Here is a 17,832-nt window from a genome sequence, read left to right as displayed (position 1 = left end):
TTACGGTGTCGTTCAGTTCGTTATTTAAATGTGATTGCGTAGACGTAATCTCTTCATAGATTAATAATTATACGAATATGTATATGTGTGTGTGTGTGTGTGTGTGTGTTTATATTAACTCGCGCGATTAATGAAATTTATTTTATTTATCTTTCTATCTTAAATTTTTCATCGAGGTGGCATGCCTGACGTCTCACGTTTGTGAGCACTCGAGGCTTTTCACGTAAAACTCGTTCCTTTCGCGAAGTTGTGTCTTCGTATTAAATGAAGTTACCGAACGGTGGGATAACTTCACGCGGGAAGAGAGTTAACGACTCTAGCGAGAGACGTAGCAGAGACTCTATCTAGTTGCATCTACGATTATCCGGCCAGGATGTGGCGATCGGTATTTAGGCCTTGCAGTTACGCAAGTTGCACGCGACCGTCACGATGACGGATAAAAAAACTATTCCAGGGAGCGAGAAGGGGGACGGTAGCGGATTGTTGAGCTGACATTGAACTCATATTTTCCGTATGCGACTCGCGTTCTGCCGGACATACGGTCGGCAGCCTGCCTTCTTTTCACCTTCTTATATTCTACCTCGCTCACTCGCGTGTCTCATCACCTCTTGGTCACGTATGAACGCTTGTCAAAAGGCCTAAACGCCTTTGACATGGCTGCTTGTAGGTATCTACGTGCTTGAGAATGCGTAGAGCGGGCATCCGCCAATTGCGAAATGCAGGAATTTAAAGGAGAGTTAAATTCTTCTAAGGTCAGCAGTATGACACCCGGGGTCATTCTGGTAATCGCACGCACAATTAAAACGCGCACCCGGCTATGTCAAACTACGTACTTATGCTCTCATCGCCTGAAAGAACATTAACATTTCCGAAATCCGGTTCAACAGGCGGGCTAGAGGTGAACTTATTACATGAAAAAATATAAACCAGAATTATGTGAAGTCATATATCCAGTTTCATTCCGTTCTTCTTTAATATTAAAAAATATTTTTATTATCGTTATATATGTGTTATGCTTTTATTTTTAAAAAATGACAAAAAAATTGAATTTTTAAGAAAAGAGGAAAATTTTTATCAATTTGACAGAAAATAATTAAATGGTATCGGCAAAAAGAATATTCTCTTAGAAACATAATTAAAATCATTTTTATTTTCAGCTAAAAACTATTTCTTATGATTTTGATATTTTACAAAAAACTATAACAAAACTGGCATAATTCATCAAAAGTGCACAACTTGAAATATCACCTACAATTTATATTTATCTCGATCGGCTGAAATAACTAAATTTGAAACAAAACAATTTTTTTTTTCAAACCTCGAATCGTGAGAATTGTTACTCTAAATTTTCTCTGTAAAAAACTCATTATTTACAAAAGCGATAATTCGAAATATATCTCTCTTGTAAAAGGTATTATGATCTCTTTGAAAATCTTAAGAACAATACAAGTGCAACAATATAATAATTAGAAAATCACATTTTTGTCTCTTTTGAAATAAGGAAACGATGTAATTTATTTAGATAACAATCTTTTCACTCGTGTACATACGTATTCCAATATTTCTCCTCGTGATCGCAATGTAAGAAGAGCAATAAATACGTGCTACTGTATGTAAATGTATGTATAGGTATATAATAATATTGTACGTATATTTAAAAAAACTCTGAATATATGACTCTATAATTATAAAGATAAGACAGTCTGCGAAACCGTTGCAAAATAAATTTCATTTTTTGCAATATCTCGATTGCAAATAAAAAAGTATTATCTCACAAACTTCTTTTTTCGTAAGACCATCGCGCTTCTTCAGGGTCATTGCAGTAATTAAAATATCCGCGGAAGGCGAGATTATTGCTCCATTGCGTTCTCAATAGTTTTGTCGTAAAGATAAGCACGCGTAAGAAAGCTGTTACTGTAAAAAAGCATGAAATAGCGAGAAGGGAGTGACATGTAGAAAGGTAACGCTAAGACTCGATTCGATATTTCTCGCGATTGCAACATAAGAGGAAACAACAAATACGTACTACTATATGGTCAATTATCGCTTTACCGGTTTGTATATAATCCTGCCACACAATTGCGCCGAACCGTAGGCCTACATTGCTTAATGCCAGAAATGCTGTAAGGTCAGCGCAGCCACGAGGTCTAGGCGGTAATTGCCGCGGAATTAGAATGTGCATTTCGCACATCGTATTTAATAACGTTGCGAAGGAAAGTGGTCTAGACGAAAACCGTTTTACGAGTGGTTATGACTAATAGCAAAACAGAAACGTGATCGTTCCGTTCGATATAAGCGACGTTAGTTCAGTCAAGGCGGAAACTTCGTTTGCATTGCAGACTATTTTGAAAGTGCCTGTCTAATTTAACCATAATTGCATACGTATACACGTGCCACGTTTAACCTTAAATGTCAGTTTACAGGCCGAGCCTTTGTATATCTTTTGCAGCTTGTGAATATAATAAGTACAGTACCGATTTGTTTCTATATAAAATAGACCGGCGAGAAAGATTTGCAGAGATTTTAATTATTTTATAGCACGCCCTCTGCTCGCTCTCCTTCTTTTGATATGTTCGTCAGTTGTGAAACGTAGAAGTTGCAATGCCTGCGCACAACGCGCCTGGGTCATCACGGCAATTATTATGCAGTTAGAGAATGTGCGGCTGACGATCGACGACGTTGCGCGCCTCGCAAGAAACCGGTAATTTTGCAACATTGTTGCCCGATTCGCGAGAAAATATAATAAAGCCCGCTTTAAGACGAACGAGCGTAATTTTACCGAAAAATGCGTGCTGTGCGTGCGTCCGCGTCAGCCGATCTGCAATTTCTCTTCATATTTCGAGCAACAAAATTGTCACGTTACGAAAGATTCTCGCGCTACTTAGCGAATTTGTATTCTCGTTTCTTGCGGTAACGATGTCCTTAACCAAATAATAGTCTCTCATTAGCGCGTGTCTGGCCTCGTAAATTATGAAACTTAATGAAATGTAAGGCGTCTCATTACACTGGGCAACAAAATTTCATCTTTTTTTTTTTCTATCGCCAGTGTGAAGTCATTTTCGATGTATTTTTGTCTGCTGTAAACATTCTTTCTTTAATTTTAATTATTGGCTTGCAATTTTTTTTAGAAAAATGACATTAAGGAGATCAAAAAACGTTGATTTTCGTGATATAGCACTGGCAGATCTTTTCTGTATTTTATTAATGCGCGAAAATATTAACTTTTAGCTTTAAAATGCATTTTATTCGGTTTGGATATGATTTTTTTAAATATAGCAATTTGAAAATAGCTTTTTTGTCTTTTTTTCATGTATTATATAGTTGATAAAGAATCGCCCAAATCAAAAGAAATAATCCGTCTCATAATTACATTGCAATAGTTATGAATTGTGTCTTGTGATTCTTGCAAGTTAGTCAAGATTTTATTAAGCGAGAACTGAGATTATTACTCGTTATAATCAGCTTTATCTTAATAACGATCATAATTGTAACAGCAGTGTAGTACAATAATTATAAAATACATTTATTCTATAAATTGAAAGTTTGTTATTAGTTTTGTTCTATTTTAATGAAAGTGTAAAAAATTTGAATAATTCGTTACGTCTAAGAAATTACATCTTGGTACATAATTTACAATTTGGTTAGACGTGCTTCTAAATTTTATCTGCGAAAAATATAATCATTGATTCTAAACTAATATAAGAGTTAAATTACAAGTAACATAAGAATGTGTCGAGAAAACTATTAAATCGACTTTAATTTCTTTTTGAGGAAAGATATTTTTACGAGAATAAGAATAGAATATGTATGTAACGTTGAGCATTAAGAGAAATGTTATCTATATAAATTGTGCGTAATCATCTGGAATAACATTTATCTATTTCAAGTCGATCTAATCATTATCAAACCATCATTAATTATGATCAGTGGCATTGATTGATGCACTGTGCGGAAGAAGGAACATAGATTGGGCAGCACGTCGTGCGATTTCGCGACGGTGTCACTTGGCCTTGTAACATATACGCAAAATAATCCAATAAATCTACAGACTTCTGCTCATCCTTCGGAGTCCTTGACACCGACGTAGTGTCACCGACTGCGAGCGCGAGAGAGCTGCCGCTCGTGGAGGGAAACGAGAGTCGCGGCCGGCCAGCCGACCGTTCGCCGTCCGTCGTGGAAGCGACCCGGATCAACCTCGCATCGTTTCCCAATACGCGTAGTCTTCTCTGCAGCGATCCACCGCGCGTCACTCTTCTCAATGACGTGTAATCCCCCTAGAAAAGACGTTAATGATCCTTAGAAGTTATCGACCGCGAGAGGTTCCGCTCGGCTACCTTGACGAGCAGCATGGAAGACACTCTTTCTCAACAATCCCAAGAGTTTCTGGTTTACAGGCGGCAGTTTCTCCGCCGCACGTTCGACGTTGTTGGATTATTTTTATAAGCAACAAAAAGACGATAAGGATCGATACACGATATGCAGAGTTTGACGATGACGTTGATCTTGAATGGGCATTATTGCGCAAACGATGCGCAAACATGCAGCATAACATACATTTGCGACGCGGCTGTAATTTTCCCGGCACTCAGCATGAACAAAGAAATTGTAACGATTAATGTTGAGTAACGTTCGACTGATGCGTGAAAGGTGTTCGCTGACCCAGATCAATAATCGCGATCCGAGCGATTTTCAACTAGCGGCTTAGTCGCACTCCTTTTCGCTCCTTCGAAGTGTCGGCTGTTCTCTGATGCAGCGATGCCGATGAAATTAATTTGCTCGACGATCACGGTACCTATCGGTGAAATCAATAAAAGCTTTTTATTGCGCGAAAATATGCGTGCGCCGATTATGAAAGATAAAGCAGATAAAAATTATCTGTATGGTCATTCTTAATTAAAATAATTCTTAAATTAATGACAGCGATAATTATCAAGCGCGTAATAATAATCACGTGAAATCGGTTTTATTTCCCAATCCGAATGTACTTCAGCAGCCGGCAATTAATCCTTCGTTACTATAGCGTGTTCTTAATCGTGGGGGACAAGGAGAGATCGTTACCGAGTGACAGTTTGCTAGTAATTAGCGGTATACACACGTCATATCGATGATATACGACAGGCATGAAAGTAAAAAGAAAGAAGATAATGATGATAATATTTATGATGTAGTTATTGATAGTGGAAAATGCATATAATCTGCCAATTCCATCCATCTGTAAAACAGAATAATCGCTGAAGACAAACAGATAACCACCTCCTCCGGGATAACAATCCACCCAAGGGAAAGTAATAATTAGCAACATATCGACATGAAATTGCTTTTAAGCATTGCAATGCAAAGGCGAATGCGTGCGTGTGAGTTGTGACTATTTGTTGTATTAATAGTTACGCAAGAGCGGATGTCATTGTACGCAATTAAAATGCTTGGGCACCTCGTAAAAATTTATGAGCAAATCATCCCTTGCGGATACATTCCGAGCATATTACTCGACAAATTATGATGCGTCATCGTAATAGACATTGTCGTTCCCGCTATACACGAGGATTACTAGTTATGCGTTTAACTACCACGAGCGACCAATCGTCGATATTTTGCAGTATCGCTCAAAAACAAGATATAATGATGCACTTAAACGTAATCGAACGCTCGTAACGATCCCGTCCGCGTACACACATTTTTGTGCGCAAGCATGTCAAGGAGATATTTACAAAACAGTAGTACACGAGCGCTGTGGCATTTAACGCCTTTGAGGAGCGAGTTCTACACCTTAACATTTTATTAAAACCGTGTAAATAACCTAATAATGTAAATTTACGGTATAACGTGCACAAATCGATATCAAATTCGTTAATTATAATTAACGGAACAATATTTTTACGGCTTATTCGATAAAATGTAAATTTTATTTCATCGTATTTCAGATACATTAATGATTTCAGAAGTGTGTCTTAAACTCTTAGAAGATCATTCCTAAGATGTAACCGAGAATGATATAAATATAGATTTCGACATTTATTTGCTCAGTGATATTTAGGACTTTTTTGCACATAGGATTTAATCCTAATCTTTATTGAAGTTTTTATGCATGTTTGCTAGGTTGTTGCGGCAATTTGATTATAATAATCTATGTTTTTCAGTTATACACTGAAAAAAATAGTTTATTTGATTAAATTAATTTAGTTTTTAATTCTCTCTCTCTCTCTCTCTCTCTCTCTCTCTCACACACACACACACACATGATGAAGAGAATGTCCACATTGAATTAAACATATTATATGTGACTTAAATACATACATTCTCCAACAAAAGAAAGAAAGAAAGATACTAATTTATGAACAATTTTTTTCTCAATGTAAAAAAGAATTTATTGCATTACAGATCTATAAAGCGAAAGTCCATACAAGATAACTTGTATTTTTAATTTATTTATCTACAATAGTATTGAGAAATATAGAAAGAGAAAAACTTAATGTAATATCATAAAAATCGTAGAATGAGAGATAATATAATTACTACACACGTTCGGAAAGATGTGAAGTTTTTTTCTTTCTATTAGCGCTTTGTATCATTCTATCTTTATCATTTATTAGATATAAAACAAGGATAGAATTCCATGAATAATATGTCCCTACGAGAGAACCTACATCATATATCTGTTTTTATATCGTTATTTATCATAATCTTAATCAGGAATATTGTATCGAGGAATTATATCGATTGAAATAAATTATCATCTTTTGTAAAAATAAAAAGAAATACGATGGCTCGATTCGAATAAATCAAAATATAAAAGGTTGGCCAACGAGCCAGATATATTCCGACGTTATTATTTTGTAACTTTAAATTTGTTTTCTAACATTGAAAATGACTCGATCGGAGTTGAAACGTTTGTAACCTAATATTATTAAATAATCTTTTGTATTTATATCTGGCTCGTTGCCCAATCTTTTATCTTTTGATTTTTTGTAAAATTCCCAAATGATCTAAAACGAAGATATTTGGGCCTTTCTCTCTCTCTAAAACGTAACAGCTGCAGATACCTGCGTCACTGATCAAAGGTTAAAATCGCACGATTGCGAAGTGGTTTATTCTCAATTTTAGGTTTTTTTTTATTATAGAATTAAAAACTCTCTCTCTCTCTCTCTCTCTCTCTCTCTCTCTCTCTCTCTTACATTAAAAACGTATAGTTTCGATAAACATTTACATGACTCTTTTGTTTTTAACGAAAGTTATATGTTTTAATGAGATTTTTTATCGTATTTAAAAATTTGAAGTAGATATCAATATATACACAATTTATTTAGCATCCTTTGTATTAAATTTTTTTACGAGGAAACATGTTGTGACGTAAACCTTTATATATATCTTTATATCTCCTAAACCTTATATCTTTATATCTTTATATATCTTCTCATTAAAAATTTAATTAACATCGATTTTTGTTAGATAAAAAAGATCATTGAGGAAGTGATTGCCAAATGCTTCTGTATTAGAATATGATTAGATAATGTACATTTGAAAATAACCGGAAATGTCGGTTTACATTTACCTGCTGATAATAATCTACAATTTTCATCACTGCTAAATCTTTTATAACCATAATATCTCTTTATATACTCTTTCGCTTTCAAATCAGTTGGATAGGCACAATTGAACAAAACTGAAAAAATGCGTAATCCTTATAACAAGTCAACGATAGGCATTCGCTTGCTCTGAGAACAATGGTCATCAGCGGCACGGTTTGCGTAAGCATAGTTAACGGGGTTGCGATTGCTCGCGCAGTTTTGCTATACATAACAGACTATGCACGCGGGTGGTCCTTTAACAAGGCACCGGAAAAGGCATTCTTCTCGATTCTAAGCACCGATAATTCGAATATTCCCGCGAGCTCGTACCTATTCATGCTACTGTGGTATTTCTCTACGTATCACAGCACATACTCTCTCTCTCTCTCTCTCTCTCTCTCTCTTTCGCTTCTAATAATACAACATCCTTTCTCATAATACAACCTCAAACAATGAAGTAGAGTTGTAACAAGCTATGTTAAAGTCATTGGATTTAAATAATACTTATTAAATATTATTTTATATACTTATTTAAATATTATTAAATTTTATTTTAATATTTCTTGCTTCAAAAATGACACGATTAAAAAAATTGATTATTACCATGTTATTATCAAGAGTCAGTTAGATAAAGATTATTCTATCAATCACCAATCAAAACTAATTTAACTAATTTGGCATAAAAGTGACACACTTTGTGTTATTTTTGTAAATAAAAAGGAGAGTCTTTTGCAGAGAACATTTATAGAGTTAAGATAGTTTTAGTGATCGAAGTGATTTGAAGAAATTTTATTTTGAATTTAGTCATTTTAGTTGATAATGGTAAATATAAATTGTTGGTGATACTTCGAGTTATGTCACTTTTAATATGAACTATTCTAGATTTATTATACAATTTATTATATAATTTTGTAGGATTTCAAAATTGTCACAATTCAAAAAAAGTGATTTTTAAGAGTTGTGAAACGAAGATGATAAAAATGACATTCGATTATCTTTTTAAGAATAAGAGCACACATTCTTTTTACTTATACTATTTGATTAGTCAATAATTTTCCGTTAAGTTGAAAAATAATTGTTCCTCTTTTCTGGAAAAAGGAGAAAACTTTATTTTACGAAGAAAAACAAATTAATTCAACTGCGTCACTTTCGAAGTAAGGATGCGATATGTTTAATTTATTGACTAGTAATTAACAACTTATTTTATTTAATTACACGAGATACTCGTACGCTCGCAAGTATATACCGAGTCTTTGAAATTATAGCTTTCGGTACGAATTACGTAAGCAGAATGTGAAGACCAATAGAATTACTCATTTTTTTTACAGAGAGCGCAAGAGATCGTTGCTTCGATCGTCGATTGCCTAAGCCCTAAGCGATACGAGAGAATCGCGTCAAGGGAGTTGCATACTCATTTCACTTCCCTTTTTGACTTAGCATCATGAAGCTCCCCTATCTCCGCTTGATCCTCCTCCCGATCTTTCGATTTCACTTTTGGCGGTCGCGGCACACCATTCCTCTCTCCCGCGCGCGTACCCTCTTTCCTTCTCTCGGTCTCCTTCTCTTGATAATTGCGTAAGTAGCGCGTATGCGCGTCGGCAGCAACGATCTGCTAGCGCGCGCGCGCGCGCGCCTCCAAACGAGAAGCATCCATTACACCAGGGCGCAATTTGCAAAACGCGCATTCGCCGCAAATCCGCGAAAGTAGAGCGATTGTTATTACCGTTCATCTAGCAACGGCCAAGCAATTTTCCACGTGTTCCATTATTCGCCTATCTGTCCATACATACCGATGTTTATCGTTTAACGTCGTAAAAAAACTTCGTCTCTCTCGTGAAAATCTGAACGTATATCAATCAACTCGGTCCCGCGATTAACGTCATATTGCGTTATTCATGTGCGTTGCGCAACATTTATGAGAATTATGAGCAATGAAGATAACACTTGTCTTCCGTCTCCTTCATATTTCTTTACGTGTGGATACTTGAATCTTCATAGTATATATAATTATAATGAACAGGAGCAAGTTTCGCAAGGTAAATTTCTCGTATAAATATTAGTAAAAAGTTTGACAGGAGCATCTGCTATCCGAATCGTACGTGATTACTACTGCGCCTTGAGACTGCAGTAGAGGCTTGAGTGAGTTACGACTAAGCACGCGTAATTGATACGGGATACGGAATAAAGTCATCTAATGCGAGCAAATCGGTAATAAGTCAGCGGCCATCTACGGCCAGGTATGTTCACGCGAAATTATCTGAGATTACAACACTGCGCTTTCTCAAACTGGAGTAGAGAGGTCCTTATTATTGCTCGAGTTCCTTATACACACGAGACAGAGAGTGCTTATTTTCGTACTGTTGCTCGCTTTTGTTGCCTTTCGCGATCACGTATCAAGCATTATCTGCTTGATAATGTAACTGATCTGTCGTAACTCACAAATTTCTGTTTACGTGAACAATTTTACTTGAAGTCAGGAAGAGGTCACATCGTCTGTCGAAAGTTAGAGTCTTGTCCGTTCACACTTCGTCAAGGATGTTGCCGATCAGCGATAGAAATCTGTAAGTGATGACGTATTTAATCGCTTGCCTCGAATACGATTTGATTTATGCTAATATCGAATTTCAGATTAGAATTAGCATATAGCCCCTCAATTAGTGGTAAATATATCGTTTGATTCTTTCCATTTAAATTTTCTGTTTAAGAGATGAACAGTCGTTGATTTTGGACATCGTAAAATAGAAACTGCTCGATATATGACGATCTCAGAATAGTCCTCGTCGTGAGACGCGCAATTTTATCTACGTCCTCATCGTTTTATTTTTTTTCCTTTGACATAAGATCACCGTTTACGCCACCGACATCGATGGTGATGCCGATGGCGAATCAAGGTGAAGAGGGGAATCGCGAGGACGCGAAAAGCGCGAGAAGCAGTCACCACGGGAGAGGTGATGGAAGTGGAGAGGAGGCCGCGGGAGTGAGAGACGGACGAGAGGCAAGGCCGTTCTTTGACCCGAAACGTGGTCAGCTCGGCGCCAATTTTTCGGGAGGAACCGGTCTCGCCCGGCCCCCTGGAATTTTGACTGGCGCGCACACTGCCACTGTGTTACCACTGGACCACGATTTCGCCGAGGAGACCGAGGGCGACACGTCGGTTTGGTACCATCATGGTAGTGAAGCCGCACCTGCCTCTCCCCGTCGACGATGTATCGCGCCTGAGTGTCGCGACGAAGCTCCAAACGATTAATATCAAAAGAACTCTCTGCCTCGCGAATCTCGTCAATCAACGATTATTGAAAGTAGTAAACATGGAGAAGAATCAACACGCTTCACTTTGGACTATTTAATAACATTGTTTGGGCTGCAGGGATAAAAATTATAATTTTTTACCTTTTTTTTTTTTTCGTTTTTAATATAAAGTCAATCGGTTTGGACTACCGTTTATGCTTTAATTGTGGAAAAGAATTTTAAATCTGTAAAGAGTTAGGAAAATAATCGCATTGATCGGTAAGACAGATGATCTTAGCATTTCCCCTTAAAACAAGTGTTTCAGATAAAAGTTGCTTAGTTACTAAAGAGAAAGATGGCTGTCTTGGTTGACTTTAAGAAAATGTCCTTGAGGTTAGATCAAGATTACCTAAAATTTTTTAAATTGAAACTTCTATTTTTTTTTTTATTTTATATTTATAATTGACTGCAAGATTTTTTTAAAACACTATAATAAAGTTTTTTCATTAAGTATTTTAGAAGTTATGAGGCTTGAAAGTTAACAAATCAATATGCTTAGTCAATCCACTATCTTAAAGCAATTAAATTTGAAATGAAGAGAAGATGATGACCTTAGTTGGCACATTGTCCTCAAGCTCATCTTCTCTTCATACTTTATTATAATATTCGAGAAAGTCTTGAAATTGGCTACATAAATATAAAAGAAAAAAAATGGAGGTTTTAATTTAAAAAATTTTAACAAATTTTAAGGATATCTTCTCAAGGTTAACCAAAATCACTATTTTCTTCCTCCTTAATAACTGAGCAACTTTTGTCTAAAATATTTTTGTCTTAAACTTAAGGATTTTAAGATATCCTTAAGATAAGAGGATTGATTAAAATGAACAACCCTAATATACATGTATCTGCAATAAGACGATTATTGCTTAATATACCGCCGGATGTATCTAACATCTAATCTTATCGAATATACCTCTGGTCTTATTCTTCACGATTTCGCGTGAACATGAATTGCGTGTTACATCCGCTTATTTATGAAGGTAAATATATTAATGATTGAAGTAAAGTAACGCTCGACCTACATTAGCCCGATTCCAGATTGTGGTGTGAAGAAATATTTACCTACGGCCTCCCGCCTCTCCGGTTTACTCCTCACCGCGACCTGAATTCCGCATCTACAGGCTGTAACAATTTTTATCTTAACGCCCCTGACGCGATGCACTTTTGCTTCGGGAAGCACATCCATTGTCGGCGCTTATTATCGCGACGGCAACTTCTCCGTTTTAATCTCAGCAAGCGGCGTGTCTTTTGCAACATCTTTTCATACGTATAAATTACCCGCCGCGTTTTCGCGCGTATTAACGTGTATTGCACACCCTGTCTCGTCTCTTTCCCCACCCCTGGATCCGCTGATCATTGCGAATTGCACAAAATCAACGTCGAGAATCCTAATCCTTTCCTCGAGCCGGATACGCGTTCGTAGGCGCCGATTTATCTGTGCCTCCCATCTCCTTTACCTCCTTCTCTCGATCTATCTCTCTTCCATTCAGATTCGTTTCTTCTCGCGTACAAAACGATGCACACGTACACGTACTTTTGTAGAAATACGCGATGCACCTGTATATGCATCTTGCGCGCTCGGTGCGAGAAGCTCATCGATCTTCTCACATCCTTTCGATCATGCACTTCTTCGATTGCGTTGACTGCTACTTCTTGGTTCCTTTTTATCGTAATCGTGAATACGAAACTACTGGCATATTGGCATAATGGTGAATAACGAGAAAATATATCGTATTCGTAATATCTATACATACGGGGTATCCTGTGGAACATCCTGTACACACATATACTATATATATATATATTTAAATATTTATATAAAAAGTGCTTAAATCATTTATACATTAAAATAAATGTTTAGACATTTATAATTAAAAGATACTTTCATTGAAATTTTATTCAATTCTTGAATTATTCATAATTCTTGATTTGTGATTTTGAGTTAATATTTGTTTAAATATTTACGCGCAAAAAAAAACTAATATACATGAATTTTAAACATTTATAATTAAAAAAACGCCAAATTCACAATTTCGATGTTCTTCATTATTATTTTATTTTATTACCTAGAATACTCATAAATACTCTTTACATTTTTGTTTAACACCTGTATACATAAAATATTTTTTTTATAAGTAACTATTGTAAAATATTTGTAATTTTTTTATCTTCTGTTTTCTATGAGCAATTATAATGTGTTTTTTTTTAATGCTGGGACTTAATCTTTGAAATAAAATGTTGTGCTATTATTTTTTCCGTGCAATGTAAATGTAGCAGTAATTATTTACAATTAGTTATTAATTATTATAGAAATATGTAAATTGATAATAGATAGATTTCTGGATTATATATATTTATTTATCGGAGCTATATGGAGTATCTACTGGAAGCTAAATATAAATTACATGTTTATCTATATCGTCGCTTTATGTCTTATCATAAATACCAATTAGCGATAACAGTGTTCAGTTTTGTAAAAGCGCGCCTTAAATGAAACGGCTGTCACAGGATAATTATATCTTTTGCCGTAACAGGTTGATTATGAAAAACGTGAGATTTGTGTGGATAATTGCTAATTTAAATACCAGATTTTGTAGCGTTATTAACGACGTGAGACACCTTGTATTAACCGCGGCCGATAGACATTATTTACAGAATGCGATATCATTACAACAGTATGACAAAATCTTTATACGTCAATAAAATAGATACCTCGAAGATTTCTGTGGAAACTTCCAACTAAATATAATTGAACGTATTAGAATAACTTTATGATTTGATAATAGTTCGTAACACGTTATGTAAAAGTCAATTTGCATGGAAAATTGACTTTAAACGACATTCAAATGCTTATTTTATTCTCAGTCTTTTATTGTACCACGTTCGACATGATTTTCCTTCATTTGTCTGTTATCATCCATGAATATTTACAGATTTACGTAGAGTCAATTACTGTGTGCACTTTATTACTTTACTCCGCGTTCATTTGACTCTAGAATAAGCATTTATGAATCAATCTTTATTCACGCTAATAGGTATAAATGGAATCCGTCAATATAAATAGCCATCTTTATACAAATTATTCTCATCGTTTTTCCTTTGATTCACTACTGTTTCGCAAAATTTTTATTTTTGAAATTACAGCAATTTATTACGCTTCAACATTCTTTCGAATATATAATCAATGTTAATTATTTTCCAATGTGCTTTTATTAATTTAAAAATGGTTACAAAGTAATCTGAATGTCAAATCGATAAATGAAGATGTGTCCTTTTTCTAAAATGACGAGACTGTAATCCATCGAATTTTTAAAATTTATTTTAATTTCCTTTAACATTACATATCTCTGTCAGAAGCTACAATGAAAACAAAAGAACAGAACGAAACATTGGCCTTTAATTAAAGATGAGATATATATAAAACAAGCTATTAAATATAAAAGTGGATATTCTTGATCTTCATCTTGAACAGTGGTGATTATTAACATTTGATTAATATTTTACTAAACTAGTTGTTTTGTAATTATTTAAGTAGTATGTCAATTCGCGCGTATTTTTATTTGTGTCTCACTATCATCTTGGTGTCTTGAGATATCGTTTTTATTAATTAAGTCTATGTGATTATCTATCGCTGATTGCAATTAATTTTATTTTAATTTTCGATATACCTACTACTAAAAGCTCATATCTAAATAGGAAAGTTTTAGTCGCGTGTTTATATATCGAATGCAAATGTCGAGAATACAAATGTCAATCTCGACGCGAGTCGAAAAGAGGCATGTTATTCGATGATGACTATGAGCAATAAACAAACTATTCGGTTACGCAAACGAGTAAAATGTATCCGATACTTCAGTATCAAGGATTCCGACGAAGTGCCAAATAAATCGGTTATTCACGAACGAGACGATGCACAGCCGTAATAACCTTCGAAGTCACGTTCGCCTGTTCACGACGACAAGTCGAATGCCGAGGTCGCGAACGAAGCTTCATCACTACTTCAAGACTATGAATTCGTATAATGTGTAATCTTCGTGTTATTTTTAAAACTCGTAAAAAATACATCTTAAAAAAAATCTCACAAACTTAATCTTAATGCATCGGTAAAACTAAGCGTTTTGCAAGTCTTTAAGCAACATCAATATAATACGTTTGTTTTATGCGGGTGCCAGGTCAAAGTGATAAGAATTGCAATATAATGTTGTGATATGTAAACAATGAGCAAACGATATTTTTCTTTATACTTTAACATTCGTCATATTTCATTGACCAGCGATGTATTTATGCTTTGTTGTCCGAACATTATTGACAAGTTTACTTGATTTTACTTCTTAGAAAGGATAACAATTTAAATGACCTTGTGAAATTGTTGAAGTTTAAAATTGATAAAATAAATATAGCTTGAATTGTATCTATCTCCCTCATTTTTCTTGATGATTTATTTTTTTTTTTTAATTTTGTATATTGTAAACGAAATGTTGTTCTTATTAAATTTTCTAAAATGATACAATAAAAAAATAATTGGCCCTAAGTATTAGTTAATTTCTGTATGATAATAATGCTTTCATAAACGTTTGAAATAAAATAATTTACGAGCGTAAATACGGAAGAAATTTGAGATCTTTGTACTATGATTATTTGAAATGATCTTATTTAAACGCAAAACATCTTTACAACGTACAATAAGAGATAATCCATTCTTTACTCGGTAAGAACTTCTGCGAGCAAGCTGTGTCAATACAGCTATGATTGCCAGTCATAATACACATAAGAACAGCTGATCTTTGCACGCTGTCACTAAACTATAAATGTTTACTGCGCTTATATGGCGTACATGACTCGATGATAATATTGTTCAGAAATCGATTGTAACAGAAGCCAGTGTATTAGAATAGATAAGAAAACAATATTACTTTAGATTTTTTTTTTTTCTTTTTGAGAAAATATTGCCAAATAATGGCTAAAAAAAGAAACGGAGTATTATTGTGAAAAGCAAATAATAATATGAATTCTTAACCCTTAATACACGCGATTGGGTAATTCATATCTTTGGGCATTTCTTTTCTTTAAAATATTAGAAACACTTACTTATTTTTTTTTTATACTTGTGAAAGTGATGAAAATTAATTTAACCCGAGACACGAACTACCCATCGTGTAGTAAAGAACTGAAAAATCATTACATATACTAAGGATTAATTATGACGCATGAATTGACTTTATAGCGGGGATTCCAATGTTTCGTAGATTATTAAAGCGTATACGTTACAGTCTACTTAGGGTAGACCTCGACAAAGTGAATAGCTTTATTATAGCCGTCTTCTTCCTCGCCTTCTTATGATGCCGCTTTTATAATGATATTCCATTTTGTTAACGTCGGGCACAAAGTCGGTAGCCATGATCCGTTTCCACGCACCGGTGCACCCGGCTTTACCGCCACATCGTTGTCGTCATTCTGGAAATCCAAGAACGAGAGAGTGACTGCGAGATGAGTCGGATAATCGCATGTGAGCCGCTACGATCTCCTTATTGGAAATCAATGTATCATAAAATATCGTAATGAGTAAAAATATACACGAAATAAAATATATATAATTTTTTTTTAATCATCCAGACGTTAATTAAATCCAAACGGAATTGGAAAGACTCGTGTTGCGAGTGACGAGTTATGCGGGAATGAGTTACAAGAAGTTGTCAGCCACGCAACGTGAAAATTACGTAAATGTGTGAGACTTTACCTTGTCACTTGAGTAACGTGAATCGATAAATTTCGAGAGAAGGTTCAAGATAATGCAGCGGAATTTGCATATGTAATAAACCTTAGCAGCTTGAATTGTTTACCCGTCACAAATTGGAATTGAAATATAGAGACGTCCGAGGCGCAGAAACTACTCGGTTGCGACGATACATGAATATGTATTAATGAATTTTACTATTCATTTTATAATTCACGTCAGAACGAAGGTTCAAACGGATACTTGACTGTCCGTGATAAGATAATTAAATTAGAAATTCAACATCACAGTATTTTTAGTTGGCATACAGTGCGCAGTCTTGACTTTAATAAGAATATGAGATTACCGATAATTATGATTTTCATTGGCATAATGATTCAGATAATCATGCAAATTGATGACTCGATAGAAAAACGATTGTCCGACACTCCAAATTCGAACGTTTTCACATAAAGCAAACATTCACGCTCGTGATCAATTTACTATTGATTCTCTTTTGAACTGGCAATGTCCCAAAGTCAAGATCCGATCCGCATATGCTTGCTATCAATTAAAGCGAGTACTCTTCGTGGTTAATGAGGTGTATCCCAGGAATACCGAACCTTTACCATTTCGCTTCACGAATTGTTACAATGCGCCTTTCATCTTTCAATTCGAGCTCGTAAGATTCGAATGCCCCCACGAACCTTCCAAATGTTCAAGGTTTTCTTCTGAGGTCATTACGATTTTTCGTTTCCGAAATCTGAGCCCGAGGTCACAGAATATGATTCGAACTACAATGATTTGCAACGAGATCGTAATCGTAGAAGGACAAAAAACAAGCTGAGAACAATTCTCAACCTCCCCATCATCTATCCATTCTCTTTTGGACGTATCAACATATATGAGAGTCTGCAGAGTTTTTGCATGTCATTATGTTAAGCAATATTAAGTGAAATAGACCGAAAAGTGGTTAAACACAAATAACAGAGAAAAAAGTCATTTTCGGTCAAAGCATGTCTTACTTAATATAATAGTCATATGTGAATATACGAATATAATTATCGGTTCTAAGATATAATATCGCGGCGATTCAAGTTGCCAGACTTGAAATACAATCATTATGCATCAAAATAAATTGATACGAATTTATTATATTGATTAAAGAATGTAGGAAAACATTATCACAATAGAAAATAGAATCATGAGGAAACAAATTGTATATGTATATAAATACGTGGTATTCTTTTAAATAGAGTTCTCTTA

General features: G+C 34.9%; 1 protein-coding gene across 1 annotated transcript in view; it reads left to right on the top strand.

Moving 5' to 3' along the window:
* The window catches only part of LOC108755434 (nuclear migration protein nudC), a 90,286-nt gene that overhangs the window by 71,061 nt on the left and 1,393 nt on the right, over positions 1-17,832 (top strand). The window lies entirely within an intron of this gene.

The sequence above is a fragment of the Trachymyrmex septentrionalis genome, unplaced genomic scaffold, assembly GCF_001594115.1.
Source record: "Trachymyrmex septentrionalis isolate Tsep2-gDNA-1 unplaced genomic scaffold, Tsep1.0 scaffold87, whole genome shotgun sequence".
Classification (NCBI taxonomy): domain Eukaryota; kingdom Metazoa; phylum Arthropoda; class Insecta; order Hymenoptera; family Formicidae; genus Trachymyrmex; species Trachymyrmex septentrionalis.
Note: the sequence above shows the minus strand (reverse complement) of the source record. Positions and strands in the feature narration are given on the sequence as shown.